The sequence below is a fragment of the Callithrix jacchus genome, chromosome 7 (assembly GCF_049354715.1).
Source record: "Callithrix jacchus isolate 240 chromosome 7, calJac240_pri, whole genome shotgun sequence".
NCBI classification, from domain to species: domain Eukaryota; kingdom Metazoa; phylum Chordata; class Mammalia; order Primates; family Cebidae; genus Callithrix; species Callithrix jacchus.
In genome coordinates this window covers 66,004,322-66,024,683 of record NC_133508.1, presented here as the reverse complement: position 1 = coordinate 66,024,683, position 20,362 = coordinate 66,004,322, and positions in this window count along the sequence as shown.

Sequence of the window (20,362 nt, the reverse complement as noted above, 5' to 3'; positions counted from 1 at the left end):
TCCAAGTGCTCGTTTTCTTTACAACTCTGAGCTCTTATTTCTAACAATGAACAAACAAGCTGTCCCCACGTGTGGGAGAATTATTAACAACAACTACCTGGGAAAACATGGCTCCTCCTTTTGAGCCACATTATGTTCAAAGCAGTTTTCACTCCACCACCTGTTACCTGTTTCCTTTCTCTTCTTCTGAATGAGAGCAGCCCTCATTCATTGCTATGGACTGAATTGCATGCCTCCAAAAATTCTTATGTTGCAGCCCTAACCATTAATGCAATGGTATTTGGAGATGACGCTTTGGGAGGTAATTAGATTTAGATGAGGTCATGAGGGTGGGGCCTCATGATGGAGTTAGTGCCCTTATAAGAAGAGACTCCAGGGAGCTTGTGTATGCTCTCCTTCGGTCACACTCTCACTCTCTCTCACCCTCTTTCTCAGTCTCCGCGGTGTGAGAATATAGCAAGAAAGCAACCATCTACAAGCCAGGAAGAGAGCCCTCACTAGAAACCAACACTGCTGGTACCCCAATCTGGGATTTGCAACCTCTAGAGCTGTGAGAAAATTAGTTTCTGTTGCTTCAGCCATCCAGTCTGTGGCACTTTACTCCTTCTTATAAAATATTTGCTATGGGAGATTAATCCAGAAAATTCATGAACTCCTAGAAAGACATGGCTGTTGGAAAAAGCATTCATTGTGGTGTGGAATAGGGTTGAGTGTGAGTGGGTAAATCCAGGCAAGGGTATGGGGCTATCAAGGTAGGGGTTGAATTGTTTTCCTGTAGCTCAGTCTGTAATTACCTGCTCCTGATTCGTGCTCATGGCTTCCATGAGTGAAATGGTGGAAGTCTGGCTGGCCCGTCAAGCTCTGTAAGGCAGGCAGGTAAAATCCTACCTGTATGTTACCTGTCCAGCTCTCTGGAGCCCAGGCCCTGTCTCTGTCCAACTCTATCCTTGGGCCTCCATGCCCTAACTTGGGTCTTGTCTCTGGTCCATGGCCTTGGCATGGGATCTGTGAGTCTCACTCTCCCTAATGGCTTGGTTCAGCCTCTTGGGTCCATCCCATTGCAGAGGTGAGCAGATAGCCTAGCAAGTGGAGCAGAGCTGATTTCACATCATCCTCAGACCTGGGCAAGATGGATCCTTGCCCTGGGTCCCAGAATTTAAGGTCTCTGCTCTGTTCCTCCTCTGGCCATGCCTCTCCTCGTAGGATGAGGAATCTGTGTGGCCAAAAGGATATGACCTTTGGAAACTAACCCCCAATTTAGACAATAGTTTGGGTAACTGGGACTGTAGCATTCCCTGCCCAGGTATCTAAAAGCCGACTTCCCAAGCAGGCCTTGTCACTGGGCCCTTCCTCCTGAGGGTGGCCTGCGCTGGGGGATGGGCTGGTGCGGAAGGAGTTTGAACATGTGCGCTGGAGTCCACATGCGTGTCAGGCCCCTTGAGATGTGGGAGGGACCCGAGGTAGGAAGAGAAGGGGGCGGGCCAAGGAGGGGCCAAGGTCGGTTCTCCCTGCACCTCCACATTCCACATCTAGGGTGGGAACTCAGGGGCCTGAGAACTTTAAACTCAAAACTGGCCTCCTAGGTTGTTATAAAGTTGCATTTGTTAGAGGAGGAGGGTAGGGCATCCTTTATTCACCAGTTTGCTGATTTGGTTTATCATTTTAAATATTTGGAAACGCAGGTGTCCATTTGTGCTCTTGCCCTGGGCCCCCCAAATGTCAAATATGGCCAAAACGCCCACTGTGTGCAGACATTGTGCTTGGTCCAGAGGGCCAGAGCCTCAGGCAACATCAGTCACCTCTCCGTTACATGATTAGGAGTGGGGGAGTCAAGGTGGCATTTCCTGTCTTGTCTGACTGAGAGGCAGAGAGCGAGGTAGAGTCCTCACTAGCACAGCACTCCCTCCTCCTGCAGCACCCACCAAGGTTCCTGTCCTGCCCATGGGGGAGCATTTGATGGCACTGCATGAGAGGGGCACGCTCTGCCTGAGTGTGAGTTCACTGATGTGCTCCAGAGAGAGCAGGGCCCTTTAAGGAGGTAAGGTTGGAGAAGGTGGCAATCATCCTTCCTACTTCCAGGTGAGGGCACCTCCAGCCTCTCTCAGACCAGGGCCCTTCAGGGTCAGCAGAACGTCAGGAGCATGGGCCAAGAACAGACTGAGAGGCTCTGTGGGGGAGCTTGGTCAGCCGAGTCAGCCAGGTCTTTGTCACTCATGCCCCCATCCTCAGGGCACAGAGAGAGCCCTTGAGGCACGTGGTTGGTGAAGGGATAACAGCTTCGGGGCCAGGGTAGGAAGCTCCCCCAGGAGCCTTCATCCTGACTCCTCCCCCTCCCTCAGCCTTTGCCTTCAGCATCTGGGGCCTTCTCTCAGTCTCCCAGAATGCACCAGGCTCCCGCCCACTGCAGGGCCTTTACACGTGCCCTTCTCTGCCTAGATTACTCTCCTGGTCCCCGTAGCTCTTCCTTATCTCCCTGGAGCAAGTCAAGTCTCTGTATTACTGGTCCTCTTTCAAAGCATCAGAGCCACCTCTTGCCTGGCACTTGCTCCAATTGTGATGAATGAATGATGTAGGCAATCATTTCTTCAGTTCATCCCTCCTCCATGGGCTGCAAATTCACCAGCAAGTCTATGCCACCGATTTGGCTGCAGCCCTCCAAGGTCCCAGGGAAGATTCAAGAAACATGGTGCCCAGTAGCAGAGGGGCCGGGAGGAGGGCTATTGGAATAAGAGTCTCAGAGATGCTGACGGCCCCCCTCCCAGTCCCTGGCTCCTCTGATAAGAAGCAACCCTGGCACACCTGAGACTCTCCTCCAGTGGCCCAAGGCCTGCACACTTGGTAGTATCTAGGGAGCATTCGTGGAGTGATGGCTTTTTACTCATCCCATCCCCTTGAGCTCTGACATCTTAAAATTCATAGAATCACAGCATCTCAGGGCTGCAGGGACTTTCCTAGGCGCTTACTGATAACCTGCCATGGCAGGAACTGATTTATTATCCTGCACGTATTTCAACCATTTACGCATACACACATACACAAGAATGCTATCTTTCCCCACTCAGCTCCTCCCCTTCCCCAGCCTTCTAAATGAGAATATTGTCTTTGCAAGATGGTTTCTGATGTGTGTGTGCATGTGTGCACATGATGCCACATCAGGAGAATGGGCAATGGAGAGGGGAAGAAAGGAGGAACCAGAAAGACTAAGCTATCTTTCCATATAATGAAGATGGGAGGAGGTGACGGACACAGGAGACAGACAGAACAGCTCCGCAAGCTTGTCTGGGGAGCTGTGGGAGCTTCAGCTTGCGAAAGGGTCTGCAGTTCCTTGATGGTGAGGAATGAGCCCATCAGCAAGTGTTCTGGGGACACAAATTGTATCCGCTTTGTTTTTCTTCAAGAAATTGCAGTAAAACAGGAATTGCTCTTGAAATGATTGTTGGTTAGTAGACAACTTCTTTGGATGCAGCATTGAGTTGAGAATCCCAGTTAGATTGGGCCCACCCCATCATGAAGGAAGCAGACATTTGAGCTTTGCAGGGCAGGGGTGGGGCTGTGGGTGTCACCCCGGTGCCCAGCACCTCTGCAGGTGAGATGCTTCATAGGCATCACTGAGCAGATTAAGAAAGAGGAACAAAGGGTCTTTACTTTTAGGAGTTTATTTCCTAGTCAGAGAGTTTGCAAGCCAACAATAAACAAAAGACCGTCCCCTAGGGAATAACCAGCTTCACACTGATTGAGCACCTTACTGAGGGTCAGACGACCATCAAGTCAGTGGGGGTCACCTCCATCACAGATGAGGAGACAGGCTCAGAGAGGTGAGGAGACTGGCCCCAGGCCACACAGCCAGGCAGTGTGGGGCCGGGCGCAAACCCATCTGCCTGGCTGCACCTCCACACTCTTTCCACTTCCTCCTGGAGCAGAGGAGGGCAGCTCCAGGACGTGGGCAGGGTTCAGGGGAAGGTCTCTTGTGATCAGGCCTTTCCATGTACGTGGTGTTTCAACAGGCAGCCATGTGGGGACATGGGTGGTAGGTCGTCAGAAGGGAAGAGCGTTCCAGATGGGGGAGGCAGCAGGAAGAACAGCCAGGAAGTGGGGCCCAGGGCACCTCTGGGGAACAGAGAGGAGTGGCCTTTGGTAGGATCAGCAAGGAGAGATGTGGCTGGAAGTGCAGGGAGTGACTGCATCAGAAAGCAGGAAGCAGGCCCAGCGTGGTGGCTCATGCCTGTAATCTCAGCACTTTGGGAGGCTGAGGCAGATGAATCACTTGAGGTCAGAAGTTCAAGACCAGTCTAACCAACATAATGAAACCCCATCTCTACTAAAAATACAAAAATTAGCCAGGCGTGGTGGCACACTCCTGTAATCCCAGTTACTGGGGAGGCTGAGGCAGGAGAATTGCTTGAACCTGGAAGGGGGAGGTTGCAGTGAGCTGAGATCATGCCACTGCTCACCAGCTTGGGCGACAGAGGGGAAACTCCATCTAAAAAATAAAGAGAGAGAAGAAAAAGAAAGAAAGACAGAGAGAAAGAAGAGAAAGAAAGAAAGAGGCGGGGCGCGGTGGCTCAAGCCTATAATCCCAGCACTTTGGGAGGCCGAGGCAGGTGGATCACGAGGTCAACAGATCAAGACCATCCTGGTCAACATGGTGAAACCCCGTCTCTACTAAAAATACAAAAAATTAGCTGGGCATGGTGGCGCATGCTTGTAATCCCAGCTACTCACAAGGCTGAGGCAGGAGAATTGCCTGAACCCAGGAGGCAGAGGTTGAGGTGAGCCGAGATCGCACCATTGCACTCCAGCCTGGGTAACAAGAGTGAAACTCTGTCTCAAAAAAAAAAAAAAATGAAAAGAGAAAGAAAGGAAAAAAGAAAGAAAGAAAGAAGGAAGGAAAGAAAGAAAAATAAAAGAAAGAAGAGAAGAGACAAAAAATAAAAAAGAAAGAAACAAGAAGGGAGAGAGGGGGGAGAGAAGGAGGGGAGGAAGGAAGGAGGGAAGGAAAGAAGGAAGGACGGAAGGAAGGAAGGAAGGAAGGATGGAAGGAAGGAGGGGGAGGGAAGGGAAGGGAAGGCAGGGAAGGGAGGGAAGAAAGGGGTGGAGGGAGGGAGGGAGGGAGGGAGGGAGATTCCACTCACAGATATGTCTTGGTTTCCAGAATTACCCTGTGGATTGAGGGGGTGGCTGCTGTTATCTCACCATCCCCACTTTACAGATGCAGAAGCTGAGGCACAGCAAGGTGAGGTAAGTGGTTTACACCTGTAATCCTAACACTTTGGGAGCCCAAGGTGGGAGGATCGCTTGAACCAAGGAGTTCAAAACCAACCTGGGCAACATAGCAAGACCTTGTCTCTAAAAAAAATAAATAAATAAATAAAATTTAATTTAATATCCTGAGACAGGCGCAGTGGCTCAGGCCTGTAATCCCAGCACTTTGGGAGGCCGAGGGGGGCAGATCATCTGATGTCGGGAGTTCGAGACCAGCCTGACCAACATGGAAAAACCCTGTCTCTACTAAAAATACAAAAATTTAGCTGGGTGAGGTGGTGCATACCTGTAATCCCAGCTACTCGGGAAGCTGAGGCAGGAGAATCACTTGAACCTGGGAGTTGGAGGTTGCAGTGAGCCAAGATCATGCCACTGCACTCTATCCTGGGCAACAAGAGTGAAACTCTGTCTCAAAAAAATAAATTCAACATCCTGGTACTGGGACAGCAGGTCATGGAGCAGAATAGGGCAGTCAAGCATGAGGGAATCAGTTATTTTATCCAGGAGGAGGCTGAGGCTCAGGGAAGGCCATGGGCCTGCCCCAGTCATACAGGAGTCAATGATGGCATCTCCGGGCTGGGAGCCCACTGCCCTGACCCCTGGCCGGCCTCTTTGGCCTCGGGTCTTTCTCTACATCCTGAGCTGCCCCAGCTTCTATCGAGCTGATCCTGCTTCACTCTTCTCCAGCAATTCCTCGTTCACCTTCCACCCCGGTGGCTGAGAGCATTTCTCAATGTCCAGCAAAAGGAGTAATAATTATTGGATGTGACTTAAGTAATAAAGCAATCACTGCTGAACCATCCAGGTGCTGGAGAGCTGGGAGCAGCAGGCAGGACTGCAGACACGTGCATCCACCTCGCTGCCTTGCTCAGGATAAGAGCTCAGAGGGGCTGACTTGGGGCTCTGGGCCTGCCCTGAATCTTCTCTTCCCCAGCTGAGTGAGCCTGGGTCCATCTTCACCTCTGAGAGCTTCCACTGCGAAAAGTGGAGCCCCACTGCGCACCCCACAGGGGTGGTAGTGAGGCCTGAAGACGCTGTGCACACAGTGGAGTGAGGAATAAATAAACAGCAGTTTCCTCCCACCACACACAGAGAGAGAGAAACCAGCCTCAGCACAGACTTTCCCCATGGGGGTGGTAGGGCTGGAATAGGGAACCAAAGGCGATCTTCCTTCTGAAATCAACCACAATCCTAATACTCACAGCTACTGTTTGTCAAGTACCTACTTGGGAGCAGCCACCATGGTCAGTATTTTACATGTATCATCTTTTTTTTAAATTGTTTGTATGTTTAATTTTTGTGGGCACACAGTGAGTATACATTTGATATGTTTATGGGGTGCATGAGCTATTTCAGTAAGGTGTGAAATATGTAATAATTACATCACGGGAAACTGGTTATCCATTCCCCCAGGCATTTATCCTTAGAGTCACAAACAATCCATTTACACTCTTTTAATTATTTTTAAATGTACAACTAAATTATTACTCACGATAGTCCCCCTGTTGTGCTATCAAATACTAAGTCTTATTCCTTCTTTTTTTTTTCTGTACCCATGAACTATCCCCACCTCTCCCCCCGCAGCCCCATTACCCTTCCCAGCCTTGGTAACCACCCATCTATTCTCTAGCTCCATGAGTTCAGTTGTTTGGATTTTTAAGTACCACAACTAAGTGAGGACATAAATGCACCATCTTATTCCCATCTCTCAAGAAGACGGTGAGGTGAGCACTATAAATAGCCTCATGTTACAGAATTGCAAGAGGGTCAGCTAGTGGCAGAGAGAAGACTCCAGACCGACATCAGGTTTGATTTCCACCTCTCACACTTGGCCATTGTGAGAACTTAGCAAGTTGTTTAGCCTTTTCAAGCCTCAGTTTCCTCATCTATAAAATGAGGAGTGACAACTTTGCTGGGCTTTTTTCTACAGGCAAACGGGTCAGTGTCTGGCATGTAATAATTATTCACAAATGGTGGTCATGGCTATTCATATTGTCATTTTTGTTCAAACATTGCTTCTACATCATTCCTTTCCCCTGTGCCATCCCAGCTGCCCATGCTGGGGAGAACTGCAGAGATGAAACCAACCAAAAACAGAACACAGAGATGTCTCATAAACTTTAAGTGACTACAGGGAATTAAGACCTCTCTTCTAGGAAATAACACACGAACATGCACACGCACACACATACACACACTTTTCTTCCAGCAAGGAGAAGGGAGGGAGAGACTCCTTCCCCATGGCAGCTCCTGGACATTCTATAGTTCCTGACGACTCCAGGCCCAAGATCCTGGTATGTCTGGACAAGGGACCCTACTTGCTGGCACGCTGGCACTAGGAGGAGGGTGAATGAAACCAGTGGGTAGGGAGGTTTCATTCTGCCTGAGGGGCCTACGGCCACCTCCTCTTGAGCTCTGAGCCTTCACTCCTGCTTTAAGATAATCTGTTCTCTAATGAACAGATTTCCACCATAAGAGCAGGAAAAAAAAAAAGACAATCTCTTCTCCATCTCACAGATGCAGAATCGTCCCAGTACCCAACACAGAGCCTGGCAGAGACTGGACGTTCAGAAAATATGTACTGAATGAATTAACAAATTCTAAGATTCTATAATTCTAGGTGTCTACAATTCTATGGCTCTGTGATTTGAGAATCTTAAACTACTAGCATGGCTGTGGCCCATTCTGAGCCCAGTAGGTACATCTTCTGACTTTTCAGGACATGGCAGATATGTGGATTTTTTTCCTTTTCTCTCTCTGTTTTTTTTTTTTTTTTTTTTTTTTTTTTTTTTGTAGAATCATCTCATTTTGCTCACTTTTAAAGAGTAGCATGTTTTTAAAAATTTAATAATGAGGGAAATTGAGTGCTGGGTTTTTGGAAATTCTCTGGACTATCTTTAACTTTTCTGCAACTCTAAACCTACTCTGAAATTTAAAATTTTACTAAACAACAACAACGAAACACCATGAGGGCCAGCCAAAGGAACTGGATCCGGGAGCCAATCAGCCCCATGGACAGCTGTTGCAAACTCTATTCTCAGCCTCAGTAAAACTGAGCACTAAGTCCATAGCCAGCGTCCACGACCTTGAGTAGCTCAGACACGCCCACGTCCCATTCAGGCTGGGGGAGGCGGGGCCGCTCCCAGAGACTGGGGCTAGGGGGACACACAGGGCAGAAGCAGGGGAGAGCAGGTTTGGCTGGGCTAGGGGTGGAGGGAGTTCCAGGCCGACACATTGAAAGGCCCGTTAGATGTCCAAGTGGAGAAGCGTGGCAGGAGCTGCTAGAGTCAATGCCCAGGTGAGCAGTGTCAATTTGGGGGCGGTGAGTGTGTAGATGGCATTGCTAGGAACTGGGTGGTCTCATCTGGGGGAGAATGTCCATGGAGAGGAGGAGAAGCTGGAGGACTGAGCCTTGAGCTCTCCCATCTTGAGAGAGCTGGAAGAAGAGAAGGACCCAGCTAAGAGAGTAAGAAGGGCCAGCCCGAGAGGTCAGAGGAAGGCACAGAGAGTGCACGCCCTGGACGGTGTGGTGAGGTGGGGTACATAGTAGACTTTGACACCTGATGGCCCTCTTTTTCTATCAGATTCAGTACAAAATATGAGACTTTATCATTAGGAGTTTCTGACTCCGGCAGTTTAGGGGAAATCCTTCAGACCTCCGGCTTTAGTCTGACAGAGTCTGACTCCTGATTCTGCCCCTTTCTAGCTGTGTGCCCCTCTTTAGGCCTCAGTTTTCTGCTCTGTAAGTTAGAGATAATAATTCCTACCTTCACCTCACCTCACAGACCCCAGAAGATACCTGGTCCATCCTAAAACTGGACACACAGGGGCTCCCATTGGCTTGCACCCCAGATTGGCATAGCCGGGCCCGCCTCTAGCCCCAGCCACTTCCCCGCCCACCTTCGCTCTGTGCACCTGCCCAGGATTCCTAGCATCTCTGCTCTGCTGCTTCGCTTCTCCTTTCCAGGCCTTGCTTCCCTTCTGGAGTTTGGTTCTGACCTTTAATTGAGGCTGGTTTCGGGCAGAACTTTTATTGCAAGGGGCAGAACACAAATAGCTAAGGAACACTAAAATGTACCTGGAAAATTCACAGCATGGAACCATGGCTTCTGGGATGGGTGGAGGTAGAGGCTGGAACCTTGTCCTCGGGCTCTGTCTCCCTCCTCCATTCTCTTAGTTCTGCTTCCCTCTGTGTTGACACTTTTCTGAGGCAGGCTTTCTCCTCACTGCAAGGAATGTGACCACCAACAACTCCAGGCTCAGATAGACTTTACGGGGTGTGATTCTAGAGAAAGTAGCGTCCACATGTAAGACCAGAGGACCCTGTTAATAGAAGGGACGGTTCCTGGACAAACGCCTGAGGTCCTCTAGATGACCTGATGTGCTTTTTGCCTTTGCACCTGATGATCCTAGGAGAACAATGGGCTCCTTGAGGTGACTGCGCAGGAGAAGGTGGGGGGGCCAAGGTCAAAGCTGAGAATGAGTTTCATGGGGTCAGCAGAGGTAGGGTGGGGCTGGATTCAAGGACTCAGAAAACTGAATTAGTGGAAAATTCAGGAAAGCAGGAATCTGCTCACGGGGCTCTCTGTCTCTCTGTAGAAGTAGGAAGAGAAGGGAACGCTGAAGGGAGTGGAGGTCTGGACTCAGCCCCCACCACGGTCCCCATAGTCCTTGGAAGAGGTAATGTCCTAGGTGTTCTTTCGAGCTCTGGGCCTCAGCTACACTGGCCCCTTCAGCTGCTGGCAGAATGGACACATAATAGGAAGGTGAGTGCCTTAACCCAGAACTGGGGAGGAAGGTATTTATTACACAAGCAAATCACAGTAGGAACCAATCAGCAGAAACCGCCAGTCAGATGGACCAATCAGATGAATCCGTTTATACAACCAATCAGGTGTTGAGGTTGCAGTGAGGTCCTATTAGGAGACAGGTGGGCTTGGTTGGTGCCTGCGGGTTCCCAACAGCCTTGGGGCTCCGGGCGGCTCCCACCTTCCTCACCAGGCAGCAGGTTCCCCACACAGCAAGCAAAGGTAAATGCCTCCTACGGGTGGAAGCCTTTTATCCTTTCCAGGGTACAAGGGTGTGGGGGACTCCCGCCTGACATTTCAGTGGCTCATTGATAACGCTCACGTCTCCAGGCCCCTGATGATGTCAAAATGTTATGATCTTGCTGAGAGAAGTGATGAATGGAGCACAGAGGAATTAAATATAGTCCTGAAACAGGACGTGGGCTCCCGAGCGTGTAGCCACGGTGACAGCATCCCTGCTGACTTCATTCACCAAAGAGAACACAGGTACTTGAGGGCAAAGTCACCTGTCGGGCCCTCCTGGGGACACTGCCCCAGAATCTCTGTCTCATCAAGAGACTGAGGATGTTCGACTTTGTTTGCTCAATCACTCACTCATTCCAGCTATTTTCCTAGCACCTATTTTGTGCTAGACGTCATGAACATCACAGGATGTTTCCCATCTGAATGAAGACGGCAAATAGTCTAGGAGAGGAATGAGACATAAATAAACAGAATTTAAAACCTGGATGCTTATTCTGAAGTGAGAGAACAGAACAATGTGAGGGAGAACAGAAAGAGTGATTGATTTGGGGAGTCCAGGGAAGGCCCCACTGAGGAAACATTTGAACTGAGACCAGGAGGGTCAGAATGAGTCAGTCAGGTAAACAGGAGGAGAAGAAATTTTCCAGTGGCCAGAGCGGCCTGTGCAAAGACTCTGAGGCAGGAAGGAGCCTGGGGCATCCTCAGAACAGAGACCCCAGCGAGGTTGCAGCAAGGCTGGCAATACCACCCTTACCAGGTCAGGCAGGATCACAAGGGCTGCGCCAAGGCTTTGCAACTTAACAAGAGCAGTAATGGGCCATGGGAGAGGTTGGAGCTGGATTGTGATGCCACTGGGATCCTGTGTTTAAAGCTCCTCTGTCCGCAGTGTGCAGAGTGGGCTGGAGGAGGGGCAGGAAGGGAGAAGAGTGTTCCAGGAAGAGGAAGCAGCTCACAGCAGGTCAGACTGAAGGTGTGGGCAGACATGTTCCAGAAACTGCAGGAGCAGGTAGCTGGGAGCAGTGAGGGCGGGGAAGGTGAGGGTGAGGATTTGGACGGGGAATTGGACAGGGTTATGCAGGCTTCACAGCTGCTAGTTCAAAGTATGACTATTAAATGGGGAGAGATTACATGATCCATTTTTTAAGTTCCCTTTAAACTCAGCCTCACTTTGTCCTACAGCCACCAGTGATCACGGTGGAAGGAGGCTCAGCTCCTATAGGATGAGGGAAGGGATCCAACAGATATCGATCCCAGCACTAATCTTTCCACCTGTGTGTCCTTGAGTGGGCTCCTGAACCTCTCTGAGCCTCAACTCCCTCCTCAAGAAATGAGCCTGAGGCTCCCTACTCCATAGGCTTTAGAGCAGGCCCAAGGAACTCAGGTGTGTGACTTGGGAACAACTGCTATCGTCCATGTCATTATGAGTTCATTTACCTTGTAGGGAAGGAGGTACCACAACATTCCAGGAAGCTGAAGGGTCAGGAGTTGTCCCTTCTATTTACCAGATGAGAAAACTGAGGTCCAGGGAGGAGCACTTTCTCTCTCAAGGATGGCAGGTGGTGGGCAGTGTCTAGGAGATCATGAAGTGTAGGATGGTGTGTTGGTCAGAGCTGGCCCTCTCTGGAGCCCCATGAACATAAGTTCCAAATCTTATCCCTATCACTCACCAGTTAGTGCCTAGGTCTGTTGCCTGAGCTCTCTGGAACTCAGTCACCTCACTTTTTTTTTTTTTTTTGAGACAGAATCTCACTCTGTCACCCAGGCTGGAGTGCAGTGGCACGATCCCGGCTCACTGCAACCTCCACCTCTACCTCTACCTTCATGCGATCCCCCTGCCTCAGCCCCCGACATAGCTGGGATTACAAGCATACACCAGCACACCTGGCTAACTTTTGTATTTTTAGTAGAGACGGGGTTTCACCATGTTGGCCAGGCTGGCCTCGAACTCCTGCCCTCAAGTGATCTGCCCACCTCAGCCTCCCAAAGTGCTGGGATTCCAGGCGTGAGCCACCCCGACTGGCCACCTCATCTTTAAAATGGGTGTGCCCTCCTGTTCCATGGGGTGTGAGGATGGACAAGGTGGTGCTGCTGAGGAGCTGCACCATTCCTGGCACCTTCTCTTCAATGCTCATTCAATGGTAATTGTGATGACAGGATCTGGGACTTCCCAGCCTGGCAGAGGGTTCAGAGTGGCTGAGGCTGCACCCATGTTTGTTGGGGTGGAAACTGCTTAATAAGCTGACAACAAGGAAGAGCACCAGGAGAAGGCAGGACACTGCCTGGGTAGGAACCACTCTCCCCATTCTGGAAGCAGCTGCCCTGAGCTCCTCACGCTTGGGCTCCTCTTCTCCCCTTGGCTCTTAGTGGGATCCACTGTCACTTCTGCACAGAGATAACAATGACAATAATCCCAATCCTCAAATCTTTTCTCTCAGCAGAGCTTTGCCTGCGCCAGCTGCCGCCCCATCCCACCTCCCCAGAGAGAGGGCTGCTAAAGGTAGAGTCTTTGGGCAGAACATCCAACACCAACACGCTATGTGACTCTGAACAGGTCCTTTCCCATTCTGGGCCTCAATTTCCCCTTCTGCACCTCAGTTTCCCCTTCTGCACCTCAGTTTCCCCTTCTGCACAACACAAGTGTTGAACTACATACTCCTAGGGGTTGTAAGGCTGTTCTGTAAGGATGTCCTGGGAACATGCATTGCATCTGCCCCTCAACTCCCACTGCCCTTCTGACCATACCCCCATCCTTTCCCCAGTGCACAAAACTCTGGCCACGGTGACCTTCTGCTATTCCCCAGGCCTTTGCACTGGCTGTTTCCCCTGCCCAGGAACATGCTTCCCTCAACTGTAAGCAGGGCTTGACCCTTCACTTCATTCACCTGCCTGCTCAGATGTCCCTTAAAGTGTCACCAACCCCAGTCTATCACTCTTTGACCCTATATTGCTTTTGTCCCCTCAAAATACTCATGTGGAAGCCCTAACCTCCAGTCCCTCCAGATGTGGCTGTATTTAGAGATAGGGTCTCTAGAAAGGTGATTAAGTTAAAAATGAGGACCTAAGAGATAAGGGCACACAGATATCAAAGTGCACACAAAGAAAAGAGCACTTAAGGACACAGCACAAAGGTGGCTAGCCAAGGAGAGAAACTCCGAAGAAACTAACCCTGCCGACACCTTGATCTTGGACTTCTAGCCTCCAGAACTGTGAGAAAATACATTTCTGTTGTTTGAGCCACTTAGTCTGTGGTGTTGTTTTGGCAGCCCTAGAAAACTAATATGTCCCCACTATATAGCACTGATCAGCCCCTGGCATTTGTCATATATTCATTTGTTGATTATCCCCTCCATACACTATACACTAGAACGTGAGCTCCACAAAGGCAGGGACTTGGCCTATTCTGTATCCCCAGACCACAGAACAGCGCCTGGAACATAGTAGGTCCTCAGCAAATGAAAAAAGTAGAGCCAGACATCCCTGAGTTCAAGTTCTAGCCCCTTCACTCCTTCATGGTGTGACCTTGGACTGCTCCTTAACCTCTCTGAGCACACTGTGTCTCATCTGTAAAATGCACCTAATAATCGTACCAAACTCAGAAAGGCTTGTGAAGCCATAGCAGACAAATGCAGGCGAACTGCCTAACACAGTGCCTGGTGTACAGTATATGCTCCAAACTAAGATATATAATTATTGCTGTTATTGTAACAGTAGCAAGTTCCATCCTTCCTTTAACTCTCTACAAACACACATTGACACCTCTTCTGCTGCTTGATGCTGGAGACAGAAAAATCACTGATTTCTGACCTAGGTAGGCTCACAGTTTACCTAGGAGACAGTGGAGGAGACAGATCCAGGGATGTGTGCCAAGACATAAACAGGCCAAGCAGGGAGGGCTTCACTAAGAAGGAAATATTGGAGCTGGATCTTGAGGCATGAGTAACAGCTCATCAGATCAACAGAGAAGGGAGGGCATCTAGACAGGGGAAAGGGCAGGTGCAAAAATAGAGACAGGTGCTTGATGGTTTACATCTGGCTGATGTCTGTGCCTCCGCATGGGCTGTGAGCTGAGGGCACTGGGAGCCTGGGAAGGGTTTCCAGGTGGGGGGGACCCAGCCAGCTTTGTGCTGCTGAGGAGCATTCAGGGGCAGACTGGAGGAGAAGAGCTTGAAGGCAGAGAGCATTCATAGTGTGTGGAGCTGGGGCATGAGGTGGGCTTTGCTGGAGGACCAAGGAGGGCACAAATGGTCAGGACGTGCCTCAGGTCAGCTGGAGAGAAGCACTCAGGCCAGTGGGCCTAATGTAGAAATGCCTGAGCTGCAGAACAAGGCTTCTTCAAACTCCTAACTAAATTTGGGGTCTCCCCACCTAGGCAGAGATAGACTGGCAGGCAAGACTAGGCACTAGGGGGTCAGCTGACCTGGGCAAGACTTGGAGCTCTCTCCTTAGTTCGCTGGTGTCTGTGGCAGGGCAGAGGGAGGAAGAGCAATGATGAGGAGCCCACATTACAAGACAAGAGAGCTGAGAAGGTCAACTATTCATCACCCACAATTCACAGGGATGTCAGGAGGAACCTTCTGTCAACCAGAACCAGGGCAGGAAAGCTGACAGGACTGGAGAACTTTCCTTCCACCAGAGAGCCAAAGGCAAACACATTTGTTTTCAGGAGACAAGGTGATTGTTTTTTGCACTGAAAAGACATGAATAGAAAATTCCACTTTCCAAGATAGCCATTTCCTCCCCCAAGCATTAAAGAGAGCTGGTGTCCCCAGCTTACTGATGCTTGAAATTCCACCACTAGAGCTCCATTCCTATGACTCAAGGCTTTGCCATTTGTTAAAATGCAAACAACTTCAAAGAAGTCATGTCTTCAACACAAACTTATTTTTATTAATTTAACAAATATTTATTGAGTTCTTTCTTTAAACCAGGCAGTACCTAGAGTCTGAGAACAGAGAAATTAATTAAGTCGTATCCAGAGCCAAACCTGCAAGAAACTGGCAAGCTCTGTGTGGATAGCAGGTGGAAAGTAGGGGCGGGGATGCAATAAGGAAACTGGACCACACTGGTGTTAGTAATGATGGTGGTAGGAGCAAGGTGCTGTGGGAATCCCCGGCAGAGATGATTCACAGCTGCCAAAGGTGAAGCTTGACCTGGGATCTAAAAGATGAGGGTAAACGTTGGGGGCTGAGACTCCCAGATGGAGGGCACAGCAAGGGCAAATGAATGGAGTCACGAGCCAGTACGGGGGAGGAGGACTCCATGCCGCTAACCATCAGGTTTGGCCATAAGGCAGGACACGGACACAGGGCTAGAGCATCCAGGGAAGTTCTGATTAACTGGATCATATTCATGATCTCAGGCAATGGCGATGACGTCTGTCTCAAGGCTTCGTTGCCTCTCCAGCCTCCATGTCACAGCTTCCCACCAAGTGCACCAGACCTTCCCTCAGGGAACTACCCTGTCCTCTCACCACGTGGCCTGAACGACCCACCCTCAGCTACAGGGCAAAATTCGGATTGGCCTAAGCCGTCAGTCTGTCCTATCTTGCTGCATACAGTGATTGGTTCAAGAAATGGCATATGACCCAGTTCAGACCAATCAAAGGTAAGGAGATGCTTGCTGGGATTTCTGGGGAAAAGGAGCTGTTCCTCTCTTCAGAGGGAGCTCCCGGAAGCCACTGGCTCTTTTTTTCCAGTCGCTACAGAGTGAGGGTGTGACTGGCCAGCAAGGACAGCAACACGTCGAAGAGGAGAGAATGCCAGAGAGATGGAGCCCGAATCTGAACCCGGGATCGACGGGCACCTGGGAAGCACCCGCTCTGGAGTTCTCAGTCGGCTGCGCTGCTGACTTGCCACAGTTGCCTAAGCCCGTTTGTTGGTGTTTTCAGGTCCTAACTAATGCGGTGCCATTTTTCAAGTACAGAATTGGATAAGAGTTGGCGACAAGAAGCAGCCAGCGTGTGCAAGCACTCTGTGGGTCCAGTCCCTTTCTTTTTGATTCTGCCTCCGTGTACGCTTCTTATCGCAAGTCAGGGTCTTGCCCTGGAAAACATCTCCCAACCCCTGTAGCTGGCCTGGCACCTGCACAGCAAGTCCTAGTCAGGCAGCCCGGGTGTCAGGAGCTCTGGGCTCTGTCCCTACCCTGTCTCCTGCCTTGCTGTGGGACCTAGGCCGAGTTATGCCCACTCTCTGGGCCAAATTTGTGATTTGGCCATAGACTGTGAACTCCTCGAGGGAAGGGGCAATGTCCAACCCATCCATGTGGCCCCCAAGCCCAGGACAGGCGTGGCGCAGAGCAGGTGTCCATGGGGCTGTTGACCAATCAGTGTGGGAGACGTACCTTCCTGCTCTAACCTCTCAGGATCAGGGCCATTCATGATGCTGACAGGGACAGCTGCAGTTCCTTCTGTCCACCCCAACAGCCTCCTGGAGACCCCAGTCCCATGCTAGAGCAGCAGGAAATCTCATAGAAAGACATTTCACACGGAGGCTTTGAAGTAGAGGCCTCAGTTTGCACAAATCCTCTACCCCTGTTGAAGGTTCACTGAGCCACAATTAAACTCTAGGGTGAGGAAAATCCCCCAAAGGCTCAAACCTTTACTCTCCAACTGCAGCTGACCTGGGCAAGATTTGGAGCTCTCTCCTTAGTTCATTGGTGTCTGTGGCAGGGGAGAGGGAGGAAGAGCAATAATGAGGAGCCCATGTTACAAGACAAGAATCAAAAAGAGAAACTAGGCCGGGCGCAATGGCTCATGCCTGTAGTCCCAACACTTTGGGAGGCCAAGGCAGGTGGTTCACTTGAGGTCAGGAGTTCGAGACCAGCCTGGCCAACATGGTAAAACCCTGTCTCTACTAAAAATACAAAAATTAGTCGGACGTGGTGGCGGGCACCTGTAGTCCCAGCTACTCTGGAGGCTAAGGCAAGAAAATCACTTGAACCCAGGAGGCAAAGGTTGCAGTGAGCTGAGATCACACCACTGCACTCCAGCCTGGATGACAGAGGGAGACCCTGTCTCAAAAAAAAAAAAGAAAAAGAAAAGGAAAGGAACGAAAGAAAGAGAAAGAAAAACGAATCCATGGGTTTTAGCTCAGGTTTATTCCTTAACAACAGCAAAGCCACTGCTCTGCTCTATTGGCTGTCACGGACTGCACCTCAGACTGTTCAGGGGATGAGGACTTGTGTGTCTATATTCACAGGCAGTAGCAGAGAAGGCAAGGGTGGAAAGATCCAAAGATCCACTTTCTCCCATGGGAAGAAGGTTCAGTCTAAAGAGAACTGATGATGGCTCAGGGCTCAAAGGGACCCTGTTGTAGGTGTAGGGAGTTTGGGAGGGGAGAGTAAATTTTGCGTGATGTGTGAGGGTTGGCAGGGATGAAAATAGAGGAGGAAAAGGAGGAAGTGGTGAATGATGATAGGGAAAAGTTAGGAGCCAGAACATAAAACACTGAATTGTAAGTTAAGGCTCTTGGCCTTCACTCCACAGGCAGTGTATCTCACACCACACACCACACACCCCAGAGGAACGTTGACAGTGTGCCCAGAGTTACAGGAAGCCATACGTTGGGTACAGGACATCCTCCCTCTGTGTGAAAAAGGCTCATTATTTTCTTTTATATTAAAATATTCATGGATACATCACAAAGGGCAAAATATGCATGGATTTTAAATACTGGATTGGAGTACTCAACCTGTGAGCCTGTGGCTGGAGAAGACAAAGCAGTGTCTGGATGCAGACCTATCAGTAACCTGGGTGTCCCCATGTCCTAGTGCTATTAGCAGGAAGCTCCCAGTTTCTCCTTCCCAAACTTATCAAAATGGAACCTCAGCCTCCTCCAATACTGGGAGGTAAGAAATTTGAGGGCGAGTGTCAGGGGGCGGGGCGGGGGGGACTGTCCATGGTGCTAAAAACTGGATTAACCCATTTAGACAGACGAGCTCTGACCTTAAAATTTCTATTCTGTGTTCACCTTCTGGAAGCTAGATAAAGGGGGGCAGCTCGGGGAGACCCCAGGAAACTGAGCACTCCAAGGGCTAAGGAAGTAATAATCCTCAGGGAAAAGTAGGGCTGGAGAGTAGAGAGAAGACCTAGAGGAGTGAGATGAGGATAGTTATCATGTGCAGCATTCACAGGTCCTAGGAAAAATATTTTCTTGAGTTTGGAGACTTTCTCTGCCTCCTAAGAACCAGTCAATGTTCTTGAAGTGAGCCCTGAAAATGGTCCCTTAGGAAAATAGACCTGAGGACCTCCTCTTTGTGTGTGTGGGTGTGTATGTGTGTGTGTAGTGGCTTCTGTATGCATGTGTGTGGCTGACTATGCATGTAATAGACTGTGTGTGATGATGCATAGCTCATATTAAAATAACTGGCATCTCATCATTTGATTCCTCGGGAGGAAAAATCTAGGACAAATATTTAGCTGGTATTTAATCCCAATTCAAAAATGTGTACATCCTGCGTTGTCTCATCTCCACCCACAGCCCTGTAGTCACAGCCACCCAGGTAGCATCTGCTAAGAAGAGAAAGCTTCAGTCTCCATGTGCAGGGGTGGGGGTGCCTATCTTGGTGGGGGCTGAGGGGAAAGCCTGCAAAGATTTCAGTTCCAAGGAGATGGAAAGCCTGCAGTTCACCACAGCCAACCTGGGCTTGCAGACATGGTCTCTGGCTAAACTTCTTGTCTGGCCCATCATGACTAAAGGGAAGGGCCCTGCACCCTAGGTGTCTATACCCATCACCCTCGGGCTGTTCTGTTCCCTAGTCTTGCTTACAGGCCTGGGAACATCCAGCCTTCAGACATGGTGTTGGCCAACTCAGAGCCTTGGCTTCAGGCAGAGATGGGTTGGAGTCCAGGCTTCACTACTCACCCACTGTGGGACTGAGGGCACGTTCTTTCAACTGCTGCACCTCATTTGCTGTTGACCCCAGTGAGTGCCTTAGGGCGGCTGCCACACAGTGCTCCCTCACCATGGATCACCTTCTCTGTCTCTCTAACAGGAGACATGACAGTCGTTTGCTTATGGATTCTTGATGTACATTTCTTCCTGACTGATCTATTGACATGAAATTGGCCTTCAGCTTCTTCTTCTTCTTCTTTTTTTTTTTTTTTTTTTTGAGACAGAGTCCACAGGCTGGAGTGCAGTGGTGCAATCTCAGCTCACTGCTGCAACCTCTGCTTCGTGGGTTCCAGTGATTCTCCTGCCTCAGCCTCTCAAGTAGCTGGGATTACAGGCACCCACTACCACACTTGGCTAATTCTTGTATTTTTAGTAGAGACAGGATTTCACCATGTTGGCCAGGCTGGTCTTGAACTCTTGACCTCAGGTGATCCACCCACCTCAGCCTCCCAAAGTGCTGGGATTACAGGCATGAGCCACCATGCCTGGCCTCAGCTTCTTATATATTAATTAATTTAGCGACCATTAGTACAAATACTGTTGTCCTCACAATAAAATTTGTTAATTGCTCTCCTTTGCATGTGTGATTTGGGCTTCTGTGCCTCTTCAGACTTCTCTCAACTTGGACAAATCCATCTGCCCCTCCGCATGAACAAGCCCTCTTATCTTCCAGTGGGATGGGGTTTGCAGCCTCTCTCAGAACACCCACATTTGTAGATTTACGGCTCCTTGTTCCACTTCTGCTGCCAGTCTAGCTACTGCATATCAAGGACTTGCTGCTGGCTAGGCATAGTTCTGAACGCTTTGCGAAGATTATCTCTAAGAAATAGGCACCATTCTTATCCCCATTTTACAGATGCTAAAACTGAAGTTTAGAACAGTTGAATGATTAGCCCAGAGCCCCCCAAATACTGAGTGGTGGAGCTAGCCTTTGATTTCAGGTTTTTCTGATTCTAGACCCCACAATTTCTGCTTGCATTTTGTACCATAGAAAATGGTACAAAATAGAATGGAAACAGTCCTCCTCCAAATGTTCCGTTGTCTCCTTCTCTTTCTCCTCATCCTCTCCTGCCTCCTCTTTCTTCTCTTAACACCCTCCTCTTCCTCCTCCCCATTCCTTTGTAAATCTCTTCTTTCTCTCTTTTCCTTACCCAGATC